Source organism: Phalaenopsis equestris, unplaced genomic scaffold (assembly GCF_001263595.1).
Source record: "Phalaenopsis equestris unplaced genomic scaffold, ASM126359v1 Scaffold001187, whole genome shotgun sequence".
Taxonomy (NCBI): domain Eukaryota; kingdom Viridiplantae; phylum Streptophyta; class Magnoliopsida; order Asparagales; family Orchidaceae; genus Phalaenopsis; species Phalaenopsis equestris.
The window spans coordinates 273,068-287,000 of record NW_018165626.1 but is presented as its reverse complement, the minus strand read 5'-3'; the positions used below and the strand labels follow the sequence as shown (position 1 = coordinate 287,000).

At 35.2% G+C, this 13,933-nt stretch overlaps 1 pseudogene; it reads right to left on the bottom strand.

Moving 5' to 3' along the window:
• Positions 1-2,493: 2,493 nt before the first annotated feature.
• The window catches only part of LOC110033460, a 25,197-nt pseudogene continuing 13,757 nt past the window's right edge, over positions 2,494-13,933 (bottom strand).

Genomic DNA, 13,933 nt, shown 5'->3' with positions numbered 1-13,933 from the left:
ATTCACCGGATCAACAATATTCTAGAAATGTGCAACTTTCTCCGCCATTTGAGATTCAACACTGCTGCATTTAACTTCATATCATCTGACCTTGGTGCAACATCAACCCTTGGGCTTCAGCTCCTAGACAAACAATAGTATCCTCCATAAATGTTGAAGATGGTTGTTAAAATTATCACAAGATGTAAGGCCCACAGCTAATATTCTCTGGTCAAGGCTATCAATTCCAACTATACAAGGAGTATCATTGATGTCACCACAATCAATAGATGGAAATACAATGACTTGAGACTCAGTGGTTCCTGGTGGCTCACAAAAATTTAGAACACTATTTTCAAAAAAATTACAAGTCTCCAAACTCTTCAAGAAGTGATTGAATGTGTATACTAAGTCCTCTGTCCTGATCATTCCAAACCCAACTAGAACCGACTTGAACATTTGCATACCAACCAAGAGCTAAATTGCATACGAACCAAGAGCTAAATTATTTGCATCAACAATTCGGATTTTGCTGCATTTTTTGTAGTTGCACTTGAAACTATAGCTGCTTGAATAAAAACACTAGTCACATTTGAGTGAATATGCTTAGAGGCCATCTTGCCATCTTTATCAAACTGTTTATTCGACGATATTTTGAGCCATCTGGACGTTAAAGAATCATATACTTCACTATTGATAAAAGGAATCCTTCTAATTTGAATGGTATTTGCAATGAACTCCACCAGATTGTGCAACCAAACATTGTCGAATGAGCTTTTCACTCTAGGAATTCCAACGTATTTCTCCTCATCATACAGAGATTGATCATATATAGATATCTATGATGATTCTGACGCTAGACCTTCAATCCAATAGAAACTTGAGAATTCTTCATTAAATGGGTATACATCATCTTCCTCAAGAATTTTATATTCGTGATCCACCTCATTTTCTTCCACTTTTCGTTGTTAAAGAACAACCATTCTTTTTTGAATACATCAGATCTCTAATGGAAAACCTTCCATAACGAGTTCTTGATTGGGTCTTGCAACATTTTTTCATGGCGGAATGCAGCATATTGTTTCGTTGGAAAACCACAATTCAAAACAAGCAAAACACCAAGAACAAAAACATTGTGGACATATGTATTGGAATAGTCGGAACCCCAGGAAATCTAGACTTTGTGAACAAAAATCTCAAATTGTTGGACCAAAAACAAAAGAAATTACAGGGAAACCAGAAAGAAAAGAATGTTGTTTTTGAAGGAAGGTTGTAGAGAATAGGAAGGAGAGGAAGAATTGTAGAAAAAACCCCAACCATGATGAACAAGACGGTAAAATATCTCTTTCGGAAATTGGAAATCAATGTGGAAGAAACAAAAAGATAGAAGACTTGTTGATTCCCAGAAGCACCGAGAAGACAGGTTCAACAGCCCAATGGGAAGGCTTAGAGGATCTTGGCAAGAATTGGGATCAAGAAGCCAAAGCTTTCATACCAAAATGATACTGGTAAAATGGTATTATAGTAGAATTTCAGCAAATAAACAATCAAGAATCGCCGAGAGAATTTTGATGGCAAAGAACAGCAAAAGGAATACTATTGATGTAAATCAAGCACATTAATACACACGGCTAGACACCACCTAGGTTGCCAGCTCTAGGATGCAACTGTAAGGAAAATGAACGGGTTGCCCAACCTTCCCAAAAGAAAGAATATAACAATTTTAAAACCCAAAATTCACCCTACAAACAAAACAGCCCCTATTTATAAGCACTAAAACACCCATTATTACAAGTTTATCACCCAAACAAAAGAACACATAAAAATAGAAAATTTAAACATAAAAATTGAACTATATATAAAATTATGAGTAAAATTTAAACAAAACAGCTCCCACATTAACAGACATCGAGGTTTACTACAGCAGAAAAAAGATAGAACAAGCAACTTGTCAATTATGAACTGGGTTTACGGTACAGTCAAGTTGTTTTAGAGTGTCAGCAGAATTAATACTTATAGTCTCCTATAACTTCTAGTAGGATAGATGATGTTTAATTGCTAGCAGCACATAGATGATAGGTATTTTATTTTTTATTATCTTTAATGCAAAATGCAGCTTTTCAAGGCTACTACCTCTGAGAAGGAAAGCTGAATACCATGAGACTTGTCAATTATGAACTGGGTTTACGGTACAGTCAATTTGTTTTAGAGTGTCAGCAGAATTAATACTTATAGTCTCTTATAACTTCTAGTAGGATAGGTGATGTTTAATTGCTAGCAGCACATAGATGATAGGTATTTTATTTTTTATTATCTTTAATGCAAAATGCAGCTTTTCAAGGCTACTACCTCTGAGAAGGAAAGCTGAATACCATGAGACTTGTCAATTATGAACTGGGTTTACGGTACAGTCAATTTGTTTTAGAGTGTCAGCAGAATTAATACTTATAGTCTCTTATAACTTCTAGTAGGATAGGTGATGTTTAATTGCTAGCAGCACATAGATGATAGGTATTTTATTTTTTATTATCTTTAATGCAAAATGCAGCTTTTCAAGGCTACTACCTCTGAGAAGGAAAGCAAGAATTTTGAAAGCTGAATACCATGAGCACTACTTTTCACTCTTTCAATTGTTGGATATAAAATCCTTATTGAAGGACTCCTTAATTCATGTTCAGTGCTCCAGCATCCCCACTGAAATAAAAGAGATTCAAACAAATTGCAGAAAAATGAGCATACTAAATACTTAACAAATTATAAAGACAATAATCATGACCTCAAAAAAGTTTTTAGTTACCTCTGGGTCAGATTCTTCAGACTCGGATAACTGAAATGACTTTTTCCCAGCAGCGGCTGAAAATGCTGCTAGAAATTGTGGATTCATTGACGTTCCAACAGAAGAAGAAGCTTTGTACATGAAAATAGCAGCAAGAAAAATCAATTAGCTAATGGATGCGTTTAGCATCAAAACAATTCTTGTTTAATGATTAGTAATTCATACCATACATAAAATCTGTTTCTGAAAACTGTGGCCATCTGTGTTGAGACAAAACCTAATTTCAAGGTTTAACAAACAAATAATATTAAATTATTAAGTCTAGATAGATGTAAAAAGATCTAAGTACAAAGGTTATTCAACCAGTGAAAAAAAATAAAGAAGAACAAAATATGAGCTTTTTCAACTTCTACTTATTCCTTATTTAACTAATGATGATAGCCACTTAGTAGGAACTAAATGACGCAAAGTAAACAGGAGAAACGTAACAATAAATAAAAAATAAAAATGGATCCCACACACAAATAATAGTTCCATTAACCAGATATTTAAGATGCAGAACCCCCTTAGACGAGGCAAATTTGTAAATGCATGTATCCAAAATTTTCTTAAAAGGTCATATCACACCAAAGGCCTTGCAAAAAAGATGCACTATAATGGAGATAGAAGCACAATTTAAAACAAAATAAATAAATAAATACCGACATCATATGGCATAAGCTGCCCAAATGTTTATAGAAATACTAGTGACATGGAGAATGTGGTTCTGGTATGGCATCTTCTTTCCTTTCTGAAGAGACTCTCAACTATGAACGCTAGCATCATTTGAAACTTTGGCAGTCATATTCGCTTGAATGTGAATATCTCTTATTTAAACACTTCAAGATTTACATGACGGAATAGTTTTAGAAAATTATCTTGAAAATTTTATAGGGAACATAAAATAGTTTATCACAATAAAAACTGATAAAAACACGCTTAAAATAAAATTTTAAAGAAGAAATGAAAGATTCAGGAGTGTTCAAGGCTGGAAAAATGAACTATTTAATTGATTCCCTTTAGGGTACTATTGTGATACCTCTTTTAGACGCCAAAGACCAAGGCACCGTTGGATGGATGCTATAAATGAGCAAAAAGCAGGGAAGTGCTCAGGTTGTAGTAATCCTGATATTTCGGAAAACTTCGGCCCCTACATTGCATAACTTTTCTGTCATTTTCATATGATCTGAAATGCGCATCATGTGAAAATCACGTGAAATGGAATTTTGCTAGAACTATTTTCAAAAAACATACAAAAATAAAAAATATTCAATCTAAAAAACCCATGATCACCAAGGGGAGCTGCCCACTTTGCAATATCTCTAGGAAGAAAACCAAGTTGGACAGAGTCTGATGGAAGAGAATAGTGATAGGGTCAAAAAGTACAAGTAAATGTAAACATTAAAATAAAATATAATCCAATAAATGCTTGAAGAAGAATTGATGAAAAATTATATCATTTTAACCTGAATAAAAAATTCAGATACAGCTCAAAAAGAGAAATATTGATCTTTTCTCTAACTTCATCCATTTTGAAAAATAATTATGCAAATGTGATAAAAAACTGAGGATGATATTTGGGAATCTCATGTCAATTCAGGAATGGAAGATTGGCATTGGTTATCCAAATATAATAATAGCGTTATTTACTAGGATTCCTCGGAAGGATAATTGAGGTGTGAAAGATTTTACGTAGATAAAATATCCATGCAATTAAGCCAAATTAGTTTCATTAGCAAGGCTGGACAAATTTGATGAGCAATATCATGATTAATAAGATAAAAAAGAGAAGTAACCTAGAAGATATAATTGATGAAAGTAGCAAAAGATTAGAAGTCTTTTCTCAACAAGAACCTTACCTCTTTCTTCATGAATAGCTCCTTGCTCCTCTTTTTCCATTTTCCTTCTCTTCTTGCTATTTTAGTTCCTTCCCCGTCCTCTTCTTGTCTTTTTGTTTCGTTGCACGACACTGGACTTCAATTCCCTTTAATCTTTGAGCACACAGTTTGAAGGAAGAAAGAAGGGAGAGGGTGAAAGGGCTGGTCAACCTTGGTTTGAGAGGACAAAAGGCCTAGGTAGGACAGAAAGAATGTGGAGTGGCGAATTGATCATTAAATTTGATTTCACTGATGAAGAAAATCCACAATAGTTGATTTAAATCCTACATAAAACCAATCACTAAATCTAGAAAAGCTTAAAAAACAATCTTACTTAACACAAGGAAAAATTTGTTTAAGGTGGGGGGTCAACGTGACACTTTTATAGCCTAAAATTCCATCGTCTTCTTCATATTTCAAAAAGTAAACTCACTTTGAAAATTGAATTTTGCCTCGTCTTCATGGTAGACCAATCCATGCAAATGAATAAAAGGAAAAACAAAGATCATGGATTTGTATTATTGCTCCCATGCAACCTAAATTACTAAACAAACATTTAGACAAGGCAAATTTGTGACTTGGTAATGACTTCACGCTGGGAGAATGAGTTCCCTAATCCCCATCCGACATCGATCTATGCTCCTTCAAGAACCAATTCAAGTTTGAGTTATGGCTTCGCTCTTACATAATATAATTAAGATCCTGAACTTCTATGGTTTGATACCATCTTAGGCGACACCCAACACATTTGGCAGTGTTTTATGCAGTATAATCATCTTCTACGATCAAAAGATGAAATGAAATCTGAATATCCTCAGAAACTTGTTCACAGTGACAAGCTATAAAAAGGGTTTTGTTCTGCTCTCATCCAAAATTAATTAAGACGACAAAAACTAAATTAAAAAGTAGAATAATAAACACTACTTGGTGAAATCAATTGAATGGCTAATGAAAAGTACATTGACCAAGATCTCAAAGGAGGGGTTAAACACTCCAATTCTCTCTGTCAAGGAGTAGCTGCTATTTATGTGGTTTAAAGTCCTATGCACTCGACTATAAGTTATACTCATCAAAAGAAGATCAAAGCTTACTCGCCCTTCCACCTTAATCACCAATTATGATATTTTTTATTCAAAATTTAAATTTTTAATTTTACTTGTCCATTAAGATTTGACCAAGTCACTATGAATTGCAAGTTTTGATATTCCTGGCAACTTGCCTGCTGATGTGTGGATGAGTTTTGGCTAGAATGCCAAATTTGGGAGATGAGTGTAACACTAGCATATTCGCCGGTAACTAAGCCTTCATAGTCTAAACAAAGAAAGTGCTTGTAGTTTGAGCTCAATGCTTTGTTGGATGATGAGAGAAAGGTGTCTCCCCTATACTCTCTTCAAGAAGAAAAGTTTCCTCATCTTCAGATGAAGCTAGAGTAGATGGCATCAATACCTGAAAGACTTGTTTGATTCTTGCAAGAGAAATAAAGACGAAGTGCAGGGTATGAAAAGCGCTCAAATATTATTTATATCTTCCTAATTAGAAGAATCTCCATGTAATGTAGCTATTCAAAAGTAGTATCATCATTAAGTGGTTCACTGACCAAGGACCTATCACAATATTTGGGAAGAACCATATTATGGTTCTTAGTATTCAACATTTTCCACACTCACCAGGCTATAAAGATTTTAGATTCAAAATTATCTACAAAAAATTACGACGACTTCGAGTAATTGATCAAGATTGAAGAGTGAAAGGGAAGCTAGAGAAACTAATTCCTAATAAGTCTCCTAATAAATTTATTTACATTAGAGAATCAATTATATAGAAAAAGGTGAGTCAAACTAAGTTACAAAAAAAGCAACTAAAACATTATGCGAAAGAAATTTATAATATCAGTAGAGTATGAAATTGACATACTATTCAAATTACTTAGTCTAAGGTTTATTCATTGTGGTCTTAATAATTTCTTAAAAATGTTTTGTTTTTGTTTTTTTTTTGTTTTTTTTTTGTGATCATAGTTAATGAAGAACCCATCATATTTACTTTAGTACATTTAAATTACCCAAAATCACTCAAAGCTCTCATCTCTTCACTTATCATCCTTTTCAAAAAATTTCTAACCTTCCTATAATTATTATACACCTCAAAAATATTTAATTTTTACACTAATTTAAAAATGAACAATTGGCTCAAAGTGAATAAATTAATATTTTTATGTAAATAACAAAAAAAAATGAGAGGTAACTTATTTGTAAGAAAAATTATCAGAATAAAAAATATATATAATTAAATACATATTATAACTAAATCATAATGAAATAAAACAATAATAAATAAACCAACTTATACACTCAATTTACTTCAATAGATGCAATTACTCAGTATAATCCTTTAAGAAAGGTGAGGAGGTGGCAAACCAAAGATAAAGGAGCAAGCAAGTCACCATTAGAGAAAAAGGGAGAGGGAGAGCGAGCAAAGGCAAAGGAGAGAGAGAGGGTATGACACCGAGCAAGTAAAGGAAATGAGAAAATAGTCGAGTAATTGTAGCACTAACATGAGAGAGCCCAAGCCTTGGTCTTGTTGGAGCTACAAAGTTTAACTAGGGGTGTGTTTGGCATCGCGTTTTTCGCATAGCGCGGCACCAAAACGTAGGTTTTTCTTTTTTTCTTAGAAAATGCAGCGCGGGTGCGTTTACTAAAAATTCAGACGAAACGCGGGCCGCATTTCGCGGATTTAACCCTACGGCCCGGGTTTCATATTAATTCATCACCCGAATTTTACTGCCATACCCCCTCACTCCCCTCTCCCACAATCTCCCACCCCTCTCCCACGACCGAGCTTCTCCTTGCCCTCTCCTGCGACCGAGCTTCTCTCTCGTCACCCTAGAGGTAAGATCCCTGCTCGCCTCCTGTTCAATCCTTAGGTTGCGCTTCGTGTTTGTTTGGCTTCTTTGCTCTCCCTATACCGTATGCTCTTTCATTTGTGCTTGGCTCCTTTGCTCTTCCTCAGGCCACGGTATTCTCTACCATTATTCTCTGGCATTATGATTTTGCAATAGTTTTGTGAGCTCTATTCGGTCGTTGATTTTCGTTTGGTTGTTCACTGTTATTAGATTTTGCAATTTCTGCGATTTTGGTTTTTGCAATTTCTGCAATTTTGGTTTTTGCAATTCACGTGATTTTGCATTGATGTTGGATTTTCTTTATTGTTGATGGAGTGGTGGATTTTACTATAAATTGGCTGGTGTTGTGGTGGTTTTGGTTATGTTGTGGCGAGAAACACTGGTGTTATGGTTGTGCTGTGGTGAGGACTACTTTTGTTGTGGGTTGTATAGTGGCTGTGCTATGGGCTATGGTGGTTGTGCTGTGAATTGTGGTTGTGTTGTGGGTTGTGATGGCCGTGGTGTTGTGTCTTGTGATGTGGTGGTTGTGGAATGTGCGTGAAGGTGTGGTTGGATGGTTGTGGTATGGTGGTTATAGGTTGGGTGGTTGTGGTGTTGTATCTTGTGGTGTGATGGTTGTTGGTTGCATGTGGTTGGGTGGCTGTGGGTTGTGATGGCTTTATTGTGGGCTGTGGTGACTTTGTTGTGGGTTGGGTGGTTGTGGTGTTGTGTCTTGTGGTGTGGTGATTGTTGGATGTGTGTGGAATTGTGGTTGGATGGTTGTGGTTTGGTGGGCCTGATGGTTGTGGGTTGGGTGGTTGTGGTGTGATGCTTTTGTGGTGTGGTGGTTATGGGTTGTGTGTGGATGTGTGGTTTGGTGTTTGTGGTGTGGTGACTTTGAGTTCAGTGGTTGTTCTGCGGGTTGTGGTGGCTGTGTTGTGAGCTGTGGTGGCTGTGTTGTAAGTTGTGGTGGTTGTGTTGTTGGTTTTGGTGCCTATGTTGTGAGTTGGGTGGTTGTGGTGTTGTCTTGTGGTGTGGTGTTTGTGGGATGTGTGTGGAGGTGTGGTTGGATGGTTGTGTTGTGATGGCTGTGAGTTGGGTGGTTGTGGTGTTGTGTCTTATGGTGTGGTGGTTGTGAGTTGTGTGTGAATGTGTGGTTGGGTGGTTGTGGTGTGGTGGCTATGGGTTGGGTGGTTATTCTGTAGCTTGTGGTTGTTGTGCTGTGAGCTGTGATGGCTATTTTGTGGGTTTTGGTGGCTATGGTGTGGGTTGAGTGTTTGTGGTGTAGTGGTTGTGGGATGTGTGTGGAGGTGTGGTTGGATGGTTTTGGTGTGGTGGTTTTGTGTTGGGTAGTTATGGTGTTGTGTCTTGTGGTGTGATGGTTGTGGGTTGTGTGTGGATGTATGGTTGAGTGGTTGTGGTAGCTGTGGTCTAGGTGGTTGTTCTATGGGTTGTTGTGATTGTGCTGTGGGTTGTGGTGGCTGTTCTGTGGGCTGTGGTGGCTGTGTTACGGATTTTGTGGTTGTGGTGATTTATCTTGTGGTGTGGTGATTGTTGGATATGTGTGGAGGTATGGTTGGATGGTTGTTGTGTGGTGTCTGTGGGTTGTAGTGGTTGTGTTGTGGGTTGGGTGTTTGAAATTAATAAAAATATGTGGTGGCTGAAGTAATGGTTGATTTGTTTTCTTACAACTTAAACTTGAGAAGGGGTTGGGCAGTGTGATATGTTTGTAAATGGGGCAAAGTTTTAATGTGATATTGTATGGTGTCTGTGGGTTGTGGTGGTCGTGTTGTGGGTTGGGTGGTTGAAATTAATAAAGATATGTGGTGGCTGAAGTAATGGTTGATTTGTTTCCTTACAACTTAAACTTGAGAAGGGGTGGGTTGGGCAGTGTGATATGTTTGTAAATGGGGCAAAGTTTTAATGTGATAGGCTCCAAGAAATGAGAAAAAGGTATTTATAAAATAGTTATGACAATTGATTGTGGTTGGAGGTGGTTGTGGTGCTTGTGGTTGTGTGTGGAGATTGTGGTTGTGTTGTGTAGGTGTGAGTTGTGTCAAATAATAATGTTTGATTTAATGTTGTGTTGTGGAGATTGACTCATGTGTGGGTTGTGATTGCTGTCAAATATTAATGTTTTGTGTTTATCTGTGCTAGTAACGTAATTGTTAAGATTAAAAAAGTTGATTCATCAGCTATGTGAGATAACGAAGTCAAATTCATATTTTACGACCTTTGCATTAAGGAGGTTGAACTGGGAAATAGGCTCACACCTCTTTTAACAAAGAAGAGTGACAGAATATTATGAAGAAATTCAAAGAAATGATGAGAAATGAGTACGATATGTTGCAACTTAAGAACAAATGGGATCAGTTGAAAAAGAACTGAAAATTATGAAAGGAATTAAAATGTGGATCCACGGGCTTGGGTTGGGATCCAATCAAACCAACTACTGATGCTTTAGACGAATGGTAGGCTGAGAAATTGGGTTGAGAATTAAAATGTGGATCCACGGGCTTGGGTTGTGATCCAATCAAACAAACTATTGATGCTTCAGACGAATGGTAGGCTGAGAAATTAGAGGTAACAAATTATTAATGAAAGACTTTATTTTCATTACTTTCTCTTCCTGAACTATATGAAGTAATCAACTTGCCCGTATATTGGGATGGCTTGACACGTGACATATGTCGTCTCCATTTTAAAAATAATATTATCATATTATTAAATGTTATATTTTTTTTCTTTATATTAGTAATGATAATACTCTCTGTTAAGTGATGAATATATCTTATTTTTTGCATTGTTTTGAACTAGATTTTTGCTAAAATATCAAATAAATTGTTATAACAGTTCTATCGCAAACAATATTACCACACATAAGCAGAATGATTATTTGTTCAGAAACAACTGTGCTGCGACAGCATTCTGGGGCAATTGCCCCAAGCAAACCCTAGATTTTTCGAAGTGGAAAGGGTTGCCTAAAGTTTTTCCTCTTCTTCTTCATTCAAAATTAAATGTAAACTTAAATTATTTGATTAGGTTTCATATTTTTAACAAAATTTGGAAGAAATCCATGTCAATGTTTTTAAGAAAAAGTTTTGAAAAAAAAATGAAAAAACAATGATTTTTCTTTTTTTACCTATAGTCGCACCTAGCCATCTATTTATACATGGAAATAATATTTAAGATTTGTTTACGAGATTTCTTGGATTTGAGAATTGATCTAAAATTCTCTTCTTTTCATATAATCTCTCCTCCCCGACAAGCTAAAGTCTTTTTAATTCATGTCGAAGATGAATTTATTTTATTTGGTGTTCAATTATAAGTTTTTCCATAATTGATTTTATGGGTTCTTTTAAAAATTTAGGGATTAGAGATAATTAAATTACATTATATGTTGAATTTGATGAATTTTTTAAGGAAATACTAATATCGAAGTTAACCAAAATCACAATGAAAACACAAATATTATTTTTGAATTCCAAACATATTACAAACACGATATGAGAAAACAGGAAATAGACGACAAACTAACATGACAACATAAATAATAAAAGGCATCTACAGGGAACGACGAGGATGGAGGGTGCTGGATGGAGGTTGGTGGCTGAGGAAAGCGAGCTGCGACTGTAGTGAGGTGGCAGGAGGTATGAGCAGCCGCTGAAATAGAAAGATAGCTTGAGGCGACAGTTAAAACAGCAACCAGTTGTTGTTTGAAGTTGCTGAACTACAGGAAAACAACAAAGTGAAGGCGTTGTGTGCTACGACAGCGAACAGTGAGGGCAACAAGGACGAGGGAGGATAAGGCTATGAGGGCGGTTGGAACTGCAGAAAGCAACAAAAATTTGTTGTTCTGGGCAGTGGCAGCAAGGGTGGTGATGGTAATAGCATCAAACCGCAGCTGGAGAGGTGCAGGAACGTAATCAGAGGCTGGATTGGTGGCTGCAGTGAAGGCCAGAGAGATGGTGCTACTATGGAAGAAGTAGGATAACAACGGGAGGATGAACAGAGAGATAAATATCTCGGCAGGGTTGAGTTATAGCCGGAGCACCACCCGAACCAGCGGAGACAATCACCACCTCGGAAAAGGGATAGTCGGAGCATTACCTTGACGTCAGATACAATCCTCAAGAGGGAAAATACTCGGGCAAACTGAATTCAGATTTCATAAAAAAAATCCCTAACTATAAGCGCATCCTCTCTTATTTATAAAGACATGACCTATCTTAGGAAATATTTAAAATAAGAAAGAGAATAAAAATCAAATTTTAGATTTTAGGAAAGACTTTTAAAATAGAAAAGAAGAATAAAAATCATATTCGTATTTTAGGAAAAGATTTAAATTAAGAATTAGAATAAAAAACAGATTTCAGTTTTTAGGAAAGATTTTAAACTAGGATGAAGAATAAAAATCACATTTCAGTTTTAGGAAAGGTTTTAAATTAGGAAAGACCTAGAAAGAAAAGTAAGAAAAGAAGGAAAGAAAAAGGAAAGAAGGGTGAAAGGAAAGGAGGGAAGAGGAAGGATGAAAACCCTCATGTCAAATACACAAACCAAATTCCTATTAATAAGTATGATGAAACTAAAATAACAACATACGTTAAATATAACTGTTCATGATGTATTTATTTAAGTAACCTTAAGGGATGTTGCATTATAATTTTATATATTATGTTGTATAGTTCATTTCGTAGCATTAGGACTGTAATCTTATTCTAAATTAAAAAGAACAAGTAAATAAGTTAAATGTGTATACAAATGAGAAATTGTGGAGCAAGTACAAGTCCTTAATAATAATGATAAATTATGCATGTTGAAGCAAATTGAATTAGGGATTAAAGAGATCATATGATTAAAGAAAAATTCAAGTATGGTCAATATCAATGCCTTACAACCAATTACGAATATGAAATAAGTATTAAGCTAAAGGAGATGATGTCTAAAAATTAATTGATGGATAAATTGACTAAGCTTAAGGTCGGTAATCTCATTTCTAAATTAGAGTGGAGATACTTATTTTTTAAACAAAATGCTTTTAATGCATGTTTATAATTCATGTTCTTCTATAAAGACAAGAATGTTACAAAATTGTATCACATAGTTAACAATTTATTTCTCTGAAAGAAAAATGCTCCTTTCATGTTATCATGAATGACGTTTAAATCTCTATGATATGTTTTGATTGACTAAGAAAAGCATATAATATAATGTTTCTTATATATAGAGATAGCATGTAGAAAAAAGGCAAGAATTCATATATAAGAATGTTTCCATGTGCATGTTAAAAGAAGATGCCACCATCTTATAATACAGATAAGGATGCTAATATGCATGCATGTTGATGACTTCAACATTTCTTTCCACTGTACACAGCCGTAGTGTATGAGCTATGCCCCATTGTGCCAATAGAGAATGTATAGAATAGTGGTTAGTGAGGCGTCTTTTCACTACAGATGATAATAGATTTATGAGCTTTGTTTCGTTGTGCTGACGGGGGATATATGAACCAATAATGAGTTCACTTTCTGTTAGACGGTACTCAAGAAATGGTTGCATTAACTATATACTAAAGGATAAGCTAAGCTGAATATCATGATCCATTTTCTACTCTTAAATCTAATAATTAAGCAATATTTATGATAATATTATTATTGAAAGCGCCATGTTCTATAATTACTATAAAACTTAAAATTGATAACTAAAATGCATATGATTATCTTTTCTCTTGAGTTATTAACTTGTCATACTTTAGAATTGTAATTAATCCACTGAGTTATATAATTACATATTACTAGCAGCAATTAGTTGATAATTATTTTTCAGAAAAATTTCTCTATGGATTAAATGGATGATTAAAAAAAATTAATTGCTTACAATACATATGAAGCATTTGATCTTATGAGCATGTATTTTAATGATAGATGTTCAATATAGTTTGGATATTTTGTTTCAGATCTATTTTGTCCCTAAGTTTATGAGCATCTTCAAGTAGGAAAGTAAATTATTATTTAGGGGTTTTTTGGTGGGTGAATTTGTGAAGTAAAAGAAATGCGAGATTTTTAAAATTATGATGTTTGGTTGGATGAAAACGGAATGTAGTATAAATTTTTTTTATAAATTTGAAATCACCCTAAAGTTCAAAATGGTGTATTTGAAATTTGTAATGTTTGAGTAATTTTCAAATACATTACAAATTTCAATCCTTGTCACCCCCACCAGCAGCTAACGCCACCTCTTGCCACTGGCCACTGCACATCCCTTGTCGCCATAAATTTTCAAATGCATTGCAAATTGTAAACCTTGTCACCAACCCTTGCTATTACTAGCCCCTGCTATTACTAGCCGCCTACCGTTGAATCTGCTTTCCCACCACCCCCGGAG